Raw genomic sequence first — 15062 nt, forward strand, 5'->3', positions numbered from 1 at the left:
GGGCAGAATTAGTGCGACAATGTTTTCTATGCTGAATTGAAAGATAATTTTACTTGCATAGAAAGAGACACTACTGATTTAACAATCTAAATTCTAGGTTCCAAGAGAACAAGGTGGAAATTCCCTTTGTTTTCTGGCTTGACCTGCTGATTAAGCATTAAAATAAAGTGAGCCTCCCATGTGGAATGCATGTGTTCAAAAGGTATCTGGCTGAAGTTGTAGTTCCTGACTCCTACTTGGCAATGTTTTGACAGCACATTCCGATCATGTCAAAACTGGCTGTGATTCTTGACTGTTGATCAACTCCAAAGGCTATTCTAAAAGTGACGAGAGAAGTAAAATGTTTCCTTATTTTTAAAAATATTATTCTCTCAGCCTATATTTTTCTTTGTTTGCTCTTTGTTTGTGTTTTTTCTCATTTTTCTTTAAGTGCCAATGGAGGAATGTGTGCTCAGGTTTATCACGGACACAAACCGTTCAGAGCTAAATAGGTGAACAAATCAGTGGTCAAAAATAATTAAGTACTTTTAGGCATCTGATCGGGGTGTATGTGTGTGACAGAGAGAGAGAAACAGACAGACAGAGAGACAGAGATGGAGAGAAGGCATGTTCTTAGTATCCTCCTATTATATCATTAATATATATATATATACATATCCTCCTACTATATATAAAACTACCCTGAGTTGCTAAATTTAGCAAACTTTCCTTCTTTGCCATCCTTCATTCTTTTCTCTCCTTTCAAACTAGTTGAAAGAAAATATTAGATTCTTGCTCAGAATCCGATAACTGAAACACGTTTTACTAAGGCAAGGAATAAAAATATTAGAGACAACCTTTTATACTGTGCCTTAGAGAAAGATTAATAAGATTAAGAACAAGAAATGGAAATTGTTTAGAAGTAGTGGCCATCTCTTATGTTGCTGTGGCAAAAAATAAAACAGAGCAAAATGCACAAAATTTCATTAAATACGTCTGACTGCAAAAGGAAACTAATTAGAATATAAAGGGAAAATGAATCAGCTGGAGGTAACATGATTTGAGCAATGGTTTTATTAGAAGGACCAGAAGAGGGCGCGCATCTCCTACAAATGACAGCAAACTTTAAACAAATGACAATTGATTGAATGTTTCATCAAAAAATGAAAACAAGGGACTCACTTCTAATGTGTCATAATAATAGATTTCTCTAGCATATTTTAATGATAAAGGATAAGGTGACAACATTTTATAACATCAAATAAAAACCAAAAAAATGTACAATTAATTTGTATTACTTTAGTCGTAGCTGAAGACGTTAAGCTAATTTATTTTTTAAAAATAAATCACCAGCCTTTTCCATGATTTCATATTGAAATGAGGATATAGGAATGGTATGCTTTCCTTGCTTTTGTTTTTCTTATCTTATTAAGAATAAAAGAAAAGCCATGACTAATTTCCAAAGTTAACTAACCTCACTAAACAATTTGACTAAAGATAGTTTTTAGGACAGTCTCCAAGGAATTTTCTTTCTCTCTCTCTCTCTCTCAATCTCTCTGTCTCTCTTTCAATAATTAGATAGGTATACACATACATCCATGTATGTATAAATACATGGGTGTATATACATATAGGCGTGTGTAAGCTGCACACACATATAAGTATGCAAAATTATAAATCATTAATAAGATGGTGTGTTAGACTTACTAAAAGATAAAATTACTCTAATTTTTTAATAGGAAAACATTATTTCACACGCATTATCTTTTGGTCCTCATTATAATTCTTGTAACTAGAATTTTAATCACTCCTAATTTTACAAGTAGGGAATCTGAATACTAAATTAATTGTCATGATATAAGTTTATTCAAAACTTTGATACATGAAAGAAATGTAGTATAATAAATAGAAAAGAAACATGTCAGTTTTGAGCCCAATAGGAAACAGGTAGAGCCCCCAAATCAGAACAACTCCAAGAGGTTTATTTATAAAGGGGCTAATTACAAATGAGTGAATAATATGAATGGAAACCCATGGGGATAGTGCAGGAACTCAGGGAAACAAGAAATTGCTAAGAGGTTCCTGGAACAGAGGAGAAAGTCTGTAAGAACCTACTTTGAAGGATAGTGATAGCTCCACTAAAAGAAACAAGGGAATGGAATAAATTTCCAGGCTCACTTGCCTGTCTCTCTCTAATCTCTTAAAGATTTACGACATCCCTAACTCAAGAACTGGGGTTTGTTTTTTTGTTTGTTTGTTCAGTTTGATTTTAGTTTTGGTTCTTTAAGAGACATCAGGCTTCCAGAGTTAAGAGCAAAAGAGGAAAAAGTAGACTTGAGAAACAAATAGATTTCCAGCACAATGGTATTTTTATCAGCTGCCTGTAGTGTGCCAGAAAAATTACTAGACACTCCCATTAAAGTTACTTTATTTAATCCTTAAAATAACCCTGCAAGGCTAATAATATTATTGCCTTTATTGCCTTTTTTGCAGAAGTGGAAACTGTGACTTAAATACATTATTTTGTTCAGGGTCATATGTCTACTGAGTGGCAGAGGAGGCATTTTAAATTAGATCTGCTTTACATAAAAGCCCCCTTTTAAATTGTTACGAGTAAAGGTTTGGAATTAGAATCCTTTGTATAAATTCTACATCAGCTACTGAATAACTCTGTGAACTTGAGCAAGTCACTTAACCTCTAAAATTCTTGTCTTCATTTGCACGGTAGTCACTATTATGTACCTTATAGGATTTCTTTTTTTTTTTTTTTTGGTGAGGTTTAATTTAAATACCATATGTAAAGACAGTTAAAATGGTATGCCACCTGGATGGATGATTTAGAGTTGAATACAAATGTAAAGTGCTATGATTTCATCCAAAGACAGAAATAATTTGAGTTAATGTTATTATTAGGGGAATAGAGTCAGTGAGAAATCCTAGTGGCAACTGATTACACACAGTGTATTGAGAAAAAAAAATTAGATGAGATTAAGTTATAGAAGGACTTACAGACCTACTTTGCTCCATGGGGTGTCAACAAATATTCTTAATAATTCATAAATATGTCCCAAAGGAACACTGATTTTATTATTATTTGTTGTATCATTGAATGCCATAAAAAACTAATAAGAACACAATTTATTGGACTATCTGTGTTATTATTTGAGAAGAATAAACATTCTTATGATGATATTTCACAATGGGGAAAAGGGGTATTAAAAGAACTACATAATTATTAAGCAGAGGCAAGTGAGAAAGATACATTGAAAAATATATGTAGACTTCCACTTCGAACCATGATGGAGTAATAAGATCCAGGCTTACACTCTCTTGAAAATGTTAGAATATTTGACGAATGTGTTTATAGACCTTAGACAACAACCAGCACAGATCTGTGATCCCTGAGAAAAGTGAAACAAATATCATGAGCCCTACAGTAGCTCCAGCTCTTTGTCTGGAAGCAACTTTGAGAGGAGGCACAGGAAGAGACAATCCAAGCAGAACATGTTTGGATCTAAAGGTAGCAGGTAAAATTATAAACTTTCTAGACGAAAATATACAATAAAATCATGACCTGTGGAGAAGCCAAACTTCCTCAGAAGTACACAAAAAAGCAGAAACTATAAAAGAAACTGATTTGGATATTTCATGAAAACTAATATTTCTTACTCTTTGAAAGAAACCATTAAGACAATTTAAAGACAAATGAAAGACTGTAAGAAAATATTCAGAATCTGTGTATCTTACACAGGCTTAAAGAAAGCTTACAACTATCTAAAGAGAAGCCAAGCAACCCAGTAAAAATAAGCAAAATGTTCATACACACTTCACAAAAACAATATGCAAAATGTGCTCAACACCCTAAGCCATGAGGAAAATGATAATTAAAACCCAAATGAGATACTTTGGAAAATATATCCACATGAAAACTTGTACACAAGAACCTATAGTCCTAATAGTGAAAAACATTGCCCCGGGGTGGGGCGTAGGGAATGAACATACCCAAATGTCTATCAACTAGTGAAAGGATAAACAAATTGATGTATATTTATATAATGCACACCTGGGGTTCTGCTTAGCTGGAGCATCTGCTTGACATGTACTTTATCCTCATTCTGGGAACCAGCAAGCTAGCGTAATCATGTTCTTCCAATGATAAAAGCAGACATTCAAAAGACAACCAGAAACATGCAAATCCTCTCGAAACATAAGTTTAGAACCAGCATACTGTCATTTCTGCCTCATCCTATTGACCAAAGCAAGTCTTAATGGCTAAGCTGAGAATCAAAAGGGTGTGAAAGTGGACACTATTCCTTCAAGGGAGGGAAACACAAAGCCACCTGGCAAAGAACAGGGAGGTGCAAAGCATTGGAGTCACTAATATAATACACCAATGGACCTAATATATTTTCTGTGTCATTTTGTTTATAAATCAGTTTGTTTCATTTTTATTTCTAAGTACATTATAATGTTGACTTCTACTGTGAGTAAAATTATCTACTTTTATTACATTCACTAGATTGTTTTTATTGATGATCTAGAATGCTCTTGATTTTGTATGTCAGACAATTTCATTGATTTGAAGTTTCTATCTTCTCTTACATTTTTGGTATAGACAATAATAATTCTGTTATTAAAAAGAAACTTCTCTCATTTTTTTCCAGTTTCTCTATATGAATCACCTCTTCTTGTACTATTGCTTTGTTTATAATTTTAAGTACAATAGTAAATGAAAGCAATACTTTTAAGTATGCCCTCTTCCCCTATTCTAATTTTAACTTTTTAAAAAGAATCCATTAAAATGTTAATATTGGTTTATTCAATATTTAATTCTATTTACCAAAATATTTTGTCAATTTCTGTATACCTTATATTTTTGTACTCCAATTGCATATCTCTATATTCAATTTTTTCTCCTTTAATAGTTTTTAGTGAAGGTCTCTGTGTTATAAATGTCTTTACATATTTGAGAATGTCTTTATTTTGATTTCACTCCTAAAATTACTGAGGCTGGCTACAAAATTATTTTTTGACAGCCTCACTCCCACCCTGCCTTTGAATTTTAAAATATTGTGGCATTGTTTGCTGGCCTCTATTATTATTAATGAGAAGTCGCTTTCTATCAGTCACATATATTTCTATTGTAAAGCAATCTTATTTTTTATAGATAGTAAAATAGTTTCTTTATCTTTGATGATAGAACGTTTCACTACACTAAGTGAACGTTCATTTGTATTTTGTTAATTAAACTGACTTTGTATTCAGGGCACATTTTCAATCTAAAAAGTAATTACTATCTTCAAATCTGGAAAATTATCTCAAATATAGTTAGTGCATTCTCTTCTTTTGCCAACAATTTGAATGGATTTTGGAATCTTTCAATCTACCCAGGTCTCTTAATTACACTTCTTTTCATTCTCTATGCAGTATTCTGTGTGAATTTCTCCATTGTATATCTTTTTAATTTTTATTTTTACACAATTGTTAAAAGTTACTGTCCACTTACAGTTATTACACAATTATTGCCTGTATTCCCCACGTTGTACAATAGATCCTTGGGCCTATCTTACAACCAATAGTTTGTACCTCACTCTATTGTATACTCTTAGTGCAGTAATCTGCCCTCTGACTTCATTTACTATAGAGTATATTCACTTACTTTCCATTTAAGTGACTATATTTCTATATCTAAGATTCCTAATTATTTTAATAGATACCTGATCTTTCCCCACTTATGCCTGATTTTGTTTCATAACACTTTTTTAAAGAAATTTTACCTTTATATTGCTAAACATTCTCAAATGTTTAATATCTTAAACATTTAATATCTCAAACATTTAATATCTCAAAACACTCAATATCTTCAAGATACTTTGCATAAAATAAATTGTATATGGAATAAATAATTATTCAGAGTGTTGATTTTATTGGCTGTCTTAAACAGCAGGGCTTTATTTTTTTTGTGGAAATGTGTATTGCAGGCTCATTTTGAGCAAAAGATAGTTTTTTGTCACTCCCTCCCTTAATGATCAACTTTAACTGTCCAAATGTTTTGTGATTATCTCTTTCCAGGTCTCTAGTTTCCTGAGTCAGAAACAGCTCTAATAATTATACTTGGGTATTACTGTCCCACGGGGATATGGCAGATCTAATTATAGAACCAGTAGGTGATTGACTCTTTTCCCCCTTATCCTGGTATCTCTCTAGGGTCGCAGCTTTTGATAAAGGTAGAGCCCTTCCTAGTGGTCAAATCTATTCTTTGAGATTCTTTGCATGTATGGAGAAAGCTGCAACCAAGCCTTTGAATTAAAACATTAAACATGGCCCTATTTCCCAAAACCACACAGAGAAAATTGGTTCATTTTAACCCACAATAGCTAAACTGTGGCAGTTCATTATCTGCTTCTGGACACCGATATCAGCAGGTCTGTAGCTTCAGGACCCACATATAATTCTGTTTCTATTTAGTTTAGGTTCACAGAGATGTTCGTATCTTAGATATGAGCCTAGCTGTGATGTTCTGTTTTACTCTTTTGGTAATATATCCATTATTTCAATACGCTTGTAGAAGAAATGGCCATCAAAGCTTCAGATGATTGTGCCATAATCTATATGAGCAATATTTTTACTTCCTTCATATCTTGTGTGTTAATAACTTCACATGCTTCTGGAGTCAAATGCAGGAGTTTGGGTCATGTTCTACAAATAGCAGGAGAAGGAAAAAAAAGGACACTTTGGAAACTGTTAGCATATGAGGGTTTTTAAAGTAAACTTTTTGAACAATAAAATACATATATAAAAGTGCATAACAAATAAAAATGTAACTCAATGAATTATTAACACAAAATTAACACACAGGTCAAGAAATAGAATAATACTAACAAATGTAACCCTTCTCATAGCTCAGTCTATTCACTGTATCATCCAAAATAACACTAATTTGACTTCTAACACCATGAACTGGTTTTGCTTGTTTTTGAATTTAATAAAAGTGGAGTTAAATAGTATGAATTCTTTTTGGTTTAGCTTCTTTCAGTCAACATTGTGTTGTAAGGTCCCTCCATTTATTTGCATATATTTATGGTTTGTTCATTCTCGTTACAGTATAAAATTGTCTTATACACATATACCTACAATTTTTTTTATCCATTCCCTTTTCTATGGAAATTAGATTTTTCCCGGTTTTTAGATACATGAACAGTGCCACTAGGGACATTCTTACTCATATCTTTAGGTTAATATGGAGGCTTTATGTTGTGTTATACATATTAATATAATTTTAATCATTAAGTACGCAAATATTCAGGTCCAATAAGTAGTGTAAAGAAGTTATCCAAAGCAGTTGTAGCAAATAACATCCCAAACATCAGTGAGCTCCAATTACTCCACATCAGCACCAGTACTAAATACTGTCTGATTTTGTATTTTAGCTACTCAGGTGAGTGTAGTAGTATCACACTGTGTGTACACATATGTGTGTTTTGAGTTTTTTTGTTTTGGTTTTTTTGGGGTTTTTTTTTTGCTGTACGCGGGCCTCTCACTGTTGTGGCCTCTCCCGTTGTGGAGCACAGGCTCTGGACACGCAGGCTCATCGGCCATGGCTCACGGGCCCAGCCGCTCCACGGCATGTGGGATCCTCCCGGACCGGGGCACGAACCCGTGTCCCCTGCATTGGCAGGCAGACTCTCAACTACTGCGCCACCAGGGAAGCCCTGTTTTGAGTTTTAATTGATGTAAAATTTACAGTTCTTAAGTGTATAATTCTATGAGCATTGCGTTTTGATAAACATACATGCCTTTGTAATTATCTTCCTAATCAAGGCATAGAACATATCCATTACCCCGGAAAGTTCCTCTCTACCTTCTCCCTAACAATTTACATCTTCTGAAGCAGCACTTTGAAAAATATTATTTCATAATAGATTAGTTTTACTTATTCCAGAATGTCATTTAAATGGAGGCATAAAGTATATGGTTTCTATTTTAGGTATCTGGGTATCTTTTTGCTCAGCATAATGATTTGAGACTCATCCATGATGTTTGCATATGTCAGTAGTTCATTTATTGTATTGTTCAGTAGTGTTCTATTCATGAATATGTTTTATACATTCTCCATTCACCTGTTTATTGTCATTTGGATTCTCCCTGGCTTAGGGATTATGAATAAGCTGCTGTAAATGATCTTGCACAAGTCATTTTGTGGGCAGATGCTTTCATTTTTTTTTTTTTTTCTTGAATAAGTACCTGGGAGTAGAGTCATTGTATCATAAATAGATGTCTAACTTTGTAATAACTGCAGAACAGTTTTCCAAATAGGTGGTACCACTTTACACCCCCATTATCAATGTATGAGTTCTAGGTGCTCCAAATCCTTGGTTTTGTCAGTCTTTTTCATTTTAGTCATTCTTAAACGTGTGAAAATACATGCCATTGTGGTATTAATTTGCATTTCCCTTATGATTAATAATGTTCAGCATTGTTTCACATTCTTTTTAGCCACTCATTAGTTTCATTAAAGTGTCAGCTCAAGCCTTTCCCCTTTTTTAATGGAATTGTTTACCTTTGTATTATAGATTTGTGGAAGTTCTATACATATTCTGTATACAAGGAATTTGTCATATGTAGTAATTGGAAATATTTTCTCCCTTTTACATTTCTTAAGAGCGTCTTTAATGAGTAAAAGTTTTTAGTGTTAGTTCTGATTTTACTTCTAAATTCCAGTTTATCCTTTTTTTATGGTCTATGCCTTTTTATGTATTAATTGCAAAATCCTTGCCTACTCCCATGGTCTCCAAGATATTAAGCATTACTGTTCTAACTCTTACATGTAAGTTTAGGACATATCTTTATTTGATTTTGTATATAGTAGGAGATTATGAGGTTAATATTTTTTCTATTTATTTATACGGTTACTTTAGCACTGTTTGTTGCAAAGACTTTCAAAACCCCATTGAATTTCTAGAATATCTGTGTTACCAATCAATTGTCCTTTTAGATGTATATTTATTTCTGGCCTCTCTTTTTTGTTTCATTGAACGATATACCTATCCTTAGGCCAGTACTATACTGGCTTGATTATTATAGCCTTATGCTAAATATCCAATATTGATAGCGTGAATTCTCCAGACTTGTTCTTCTATTTCAAGTTTTTTTTCACTATTTAGGTCCTTTACGTTTCATTAGAACTAACTACCACTGACTGTGGTATCATTAGTTCTGACCTAACAAATATTCCTATTTATTCCCCAGGCACAATAAAATGATTGCACTTCCTGACTTCTAGCAGTTGAGTGGAGTTCTAAATCTAATTCTGATCTATGAATTGAAAGTGGAAGGGATGCTGGCACTTCTGGCCTCAACATTGAATTATCAAGTTGGCACCTTCCAGAGCTACCTCGCTTCCTTCTGACATAGTTACCAGCTATAATTCAGGCGATAGCAGCTCCCGCAGTCTGAGTCCCTAAATGGCTATGATGACCAGGGACCTTTTGACTTGCACTTGTTAAGGGAGAAACAAACAATCCACAACTTCTTTGCCAACCTCACTGATATCTACCCTCAACACAGATTCCATATATCAATGATTTATAAAAGTCTGGAAAATTATTCCATCAGCATATGTTCATAGGTTCATTTTTTTTCACATCCATCGCTTTCTTTTTCTTTTTTAAATAGTTCTTTATTGGAGTATAATTGTTTCACAATACTGTGTTAGTTTCTGTTGTACGACAAAGTGAATCAGCCATATGCATACATACATTCCCATATCCCCTCCCTCTTGAGTCTCCCTCCCACACTCCCTATCCCACCCCTCTAGGTGGTCACAAAGCACCAAGCTGATCTCCCTGTGGTATGCAGCAGCTTCCCACTAGCTATCTTTCATTTGGTAGTGTATATATATCGATGCCACTCTCACTTCGCCCCAGCTTTCCCCTCCTCGCCCGTGTCCTCAAGTCCACTCTCTATGTCTATATCTTTATTCCTGCCCTGCAACCAGGATCATCAGTACTACATTTTTTTTTTTTTAGATTCCATATATATATGTGTTAGCATATGGTATTTTGTTTTCTCTTTCTGACCTACTTCACTCTGTATGACAGACTCTAGGTCCATCCACCTCACTATAAATAACTCCATTTCATTTCTTTTTATGGCTGAGTAATATTCCATTGTATATATTGCCACATCTTCTTTATGTCCATAGGTTCATTACATTATGTTCATAGGTTCAAATACATCAGACCCTTGAACAACCCGCCGGTTAAGGGTGCCCACCCTCCCCGCATTCGAAAACCTGCAAATCCGCATGTGAAATAGGTGGCCCTCCACATAAATGGTTCCACATCCGTGAATTCAACAAATCATGGATTGACCCAGTTCAAACTCCTATTGTTCAAGGGTCAACTGTAAAGTGTTATAATTAAAGTCTCCCTAAATATACATTTCCCTAACCATGTTCTACAAAACATTGGTCCTAGGGTATATTTGTAGAAATTCCTCTTAAAAGTATCCAAAGTTTTAATAAAATTGATAAACCTGGTATACTCTAGACCTTTCTTAGGGAGCAAAAATACTAAGGACCCAAGGAGATCCTGCAGTTAAAAAGCTAGTTTAACTTTATTTAATAAAACTTATTTGAGTACTGATAAAGAAATCAACCCTTCCATGATAAAACAGAACCACATTTCATAATTTGAGAAATAAAGTTAAAGGTGCGGCACATTAAAAGCTCTGTGATGTTTAACTCAACAGACACTTTAATCTTTTTCAAATATATGCTATTAATGCCCTTTGTAAATATTCTTCTGAAGTTTGCCAGCAGTATCTGCAGAGTGCCCTCACCTCCTGTGCTAAGTATCATAAAGTCTTTTCTCACCTACTTGAGTGTCTGGTCCCCTCTCCAGTTGCTGACACTAAGGTTCTCAAAGCGATCCTTTGGTTGCATCTATGCAGAAAGAAAACCTAAACATTGTAAGCATTAAGAAATTAGGTATGAGGGACTCCAAGATTTTGACTATCGAGCAGCTTCCTCTCTCCTAAAGATTTTAGTAAAATTTGGAGTTTGCGGTCTGATATTCCACAACAGCACTAGGACATCCGTTGATTAACCTTTGGAATGACCTTCTGCAGTTTGGGAAACACCTACCAAAAAATCCTGCTGTCCTGAAAGAAAGTCTTAGAACATCCTTTGCCTACTGGCCAACCTGACTGGCACAGGTTACCCAACCTCGGCAAAGATTATACAAACCAAAAGTTTGCTTTTACATTTGAAGTCATGACCTCAACCTCTCCTCTGAATTTCTAGGTCTTTGATTTTACCAAACACCTCATAATCTAGTCAAAGATGTGTCTCTATTCTACAATAAAAGGAAGTTAAAGTAGGCAATAAGTAGAAAGTCTAGGTAAGGGAAGTATTTTACAGCCAGAAAAAAAGAACAGAATGAAGGAAGAAGAGGAAATGAAAGGTAATAGAAAGAATAAAAAGGACAATGCATAACCTTGGAGGAAAAACGACCCTTCAATTTTCCCCACCTCAGGAGCGTCATATCTTCCACCCTTACAGAAATCCAAACATAAAGTTTCTGAGTTACAACAATCTTGACCTTCAATGCACCAATGATCATGATCTAATTCAGTGAATATCTGTGACCCTCGTATTGCAAGGCTGGAATGGTGCTGGGACTTAAAAAAAAAAAAGGCATGAAATAATTTTCAATAAAGTAAGGAAGTCAGATAAACATTAACTGATGCTCCCCAATGTTGGTACCTACGCTAGCGGAGTCATATAAAGTGGAATACGTCAGATCCCTCTGTTGCATTCCTTCGTGTTCTACCACAAATCTAGACCTTTCTCAGATGCTTTCAGAAAATTTAGCGTGTCTCAATAATTTTACTATTACTCATCTCATGTTCTTCTGCTTCAACCGCCTGGTGCCAGCGTTCTGAGTGAGAGTGTGGCTCGTTTGTCCAGGTGTTGTTTCCAAGTGGTCCTCAAAGTTGCAGGTGTGTGAGGTGCCAAACAAAATGGCATTCATCACTGCACAGAAATGGGGAGAATTCTCTCCTCCTTGTCTTTGTACCACGCGGTCACCTACATCCTGAAGCAAAACTTGTCACTCAAAGTCTAGGCTACCACACCCACCCCAGCCTCCATCTCCAATCATGAAAACTGGCATAGCTCTTTTCTCGGCAGTACTTAGTGCTAGTCACTAGAATTGGGTAGACAATAAATGCCATGATTTTGTTTTTTTGTTTTTACAGATTCCGGATACGGAATACAGGTATGTCCTCTACAAGCTCTAGTTCTCTAGTGTATCTACTCATGCAAATGATGACTAGATGAGTTGGCCCTCACCACCCTCATCAGATACTATAAATCTCTGAATTTCTATTTAACCTTAGCTAGAATGACTACCAATAAATAAATAAATAAAGGACAGAGGTACAGAAGTCATTCTTATCCTACCTGGAGACCTGGAGATACATGTATATCTGAAGATATATATGTAAGTACCAATATAAATGCAGGCTCTCCTATCTCTGCTACATGTAGCTCAATGTTATTGGAAATATGGAATAAGTTGGGAGATGAGGGGTAATCCCGGACTGTCTTGCAATTACAATCTTCCTTATGTTTTCAAGTGACCACTGTGAGGATGGGTGCACCACAGGTAAAGGAGATCTGGATACCAACACACAATAGTAAGATTTATAGACATCTTTCATCACAGTAGATATAGATCTGATTCATCGGTGTGAATGACAGTATTTCATTATGTGAATTAACCATAATGATTATCTCCAATGATGAACATTTGAATTGTTTCTATATTTTACTATAATAAAAATATTAATAAATATAATCAACAACAATAAATATTTTTAAGCATTGGATCCATTTTCCTCAGTGTAAATCATTAGAGATAGGATAGCTGATTTAAAGGTTATGAGTATAATTACATTTATGTACATATTGCTAAGCTTTGTCCATATTTTTATTTACATTTCAATGTAACAAATTTTCAAAGACAGGATTAATTCTCTTATGTCGAGATACAATCTCATTATCACAATATCATTTTGCAAGGTAATTACTAACTTGCTTTTGGAGAATATCACACTATAAATATTCAAATTTTAAACTTTATTGAAACGTTTAGAATGAACTCTCTTTAACCTCATGAACAAAAATACAAAGCCATTTTGAGAAAATCATTGAAAACCTGGATTAAAAAATCAATATTTCCACTGTAAGATAGGGTTTTAACCTAATAAAATATAATGAACTTAATTTGCAACTTGCCCTTTTTAATTGGAAGATGCTTTATTTTCATTTGTCCCTTTGACCTAGTACAATCATCAGCTACATGACCATGACCCTGTGGCTTTGCTGCCCTGAAGAATAGTATAAAATGCTGACACTGATGTTATTAAATAAATATGCCCTTGTGTATAGGTAAACATACAAAATACAATTTATGTGCATTTTCACACGCAACTTAACCCAGTTAAAATCGCTTTGCTCCACTAGGACTAAAGCTCATGAAGTTAATGCTCTGCGCAGTGGCAAAGGTGCTAGGAATTGGCACAGATTCCTCTAGGACAGAACTCCAAAACCCTGCCCGTCCTGCCTGTGCCATTAGCCCTCTGGCTAAGTGAAATCCCAACTGAAGAAAGCTTCCGAATCAAGGTAGGAAGTCGAACTAACTTTCAAGCCCAGGAGAGTTAACAGTTAGTGCCACTCAGTTAGCAAATGTGACAACAATGACTTATTCATGCAAGGTATTTTATGCACTTGTTAAATGCATCCATTTTCTCATTCTAATTTTCATGAAGTATATGGGGCAGTTATTATTATTCTCATGTTGACGTGTTTTTAGCAATTCAAGCATTTCTCACTTATTCTTCTGTCTCCTTTGTCAGTCTCTACTTCTTTGCTGCCCAGCCTGTCTCATCAATATTCCTGTCTATAAGAAGTTAGTTCAGCAAACATTTACTGCTACTGGGGTTCTAGTATTATAAGACATGACCCAAGGACTTCCCTGATGGCGCAGTGGTTGAGAGTCCGCCTGCCGATGCAGGGGACACGGGTTCGTGCCCCGGTCCAGGAAGATCCCACATGCCGCGGAGCGGCTGGGCCCATGAGCCATGGCCGCTGAGCCTGCGCGTCCAGAGCCTGTGCTCCGCAGCGGGAGAGGCCACAACAGTGAGAGGCCCGTGTACCGAAAAAAAAAAAAGAAAAAGACATGACCCCACAGAAGAAGGAGCTAAAGTCCAACAAGGGAGGCGGACAGTTGAGCCTGTGATAGAAGTGTGTGGACAGTGGCGACACACACAAAGCAGTGGCGCTTTGTCCACATGTAATGGAGCCATGAAGACATTACTCTTTGGAGGCTGTAACATATGAGCCGAATCCTTGAGAGTGAGATGGAGTTTGTCAGTCAGAGTGTGGGAGGTTTTTGAGACGGCACAAACAACGGGGGCCCAGGCATGAAAACATGACATAGGAGTAGGAGAAGTCCAGGCATTCTGATAGCAAATGTGAAGTGTAAGACTAAAGAGACTTAAACTGAGGCTGGGCTTTTGGTTGGTCCGAGGCCTCTGAGGGGTGTGTGCGACGTGGAAGGTTTCTAAGCCCCCAGTGCTACTGTTACTTGTATAAAAGATCACATGAGCGGTAGTTATGGGCAACAAACAGGAGTATAAAACCTTAGTGCAGATAAACTACTGTAATCAGATCTTCATAAAAGTTAAACCTAGATGTTTTAAGAATCCAAGCAAGGGCTGTGGCAGTAGGGCCAGACATTAGGGGTCAATTTGAGAAGAGTTTACAAGGTAAATGTGAAAAGACTAAATTAGATGGTATCAGGTAGAGATAACAGGAAGAGGGTATGTGAGGGAGCTAGAAACACATTGAAAATAAAACTCGGAAAGTCCATGTTCCTCCCGCTTCCACACAGCCAGCTGCAGAACGTGTCAGTGTCTTGCAGGCCTTAATCTGCTCTGCACTCCTTCTCCTCAAATACTGGATTATAAGTGAAGCTGCCAGCTGGACCTCAGCCTCAAAATATCCAATATTCCCT

This window comes from Stenella coeruleoalba (assembly GCF_951394435.1).
Source record: "Stenella coeruleoalba genome assembly, chromosome: 4".
NCBI classification, from domain to species: domain Eukaryota; kingdom Metazoa; phylum Chordata; class Mammalia; order Artiodactyla; family Delphinidae; genus Stenella; species Stenella coeruleoalba.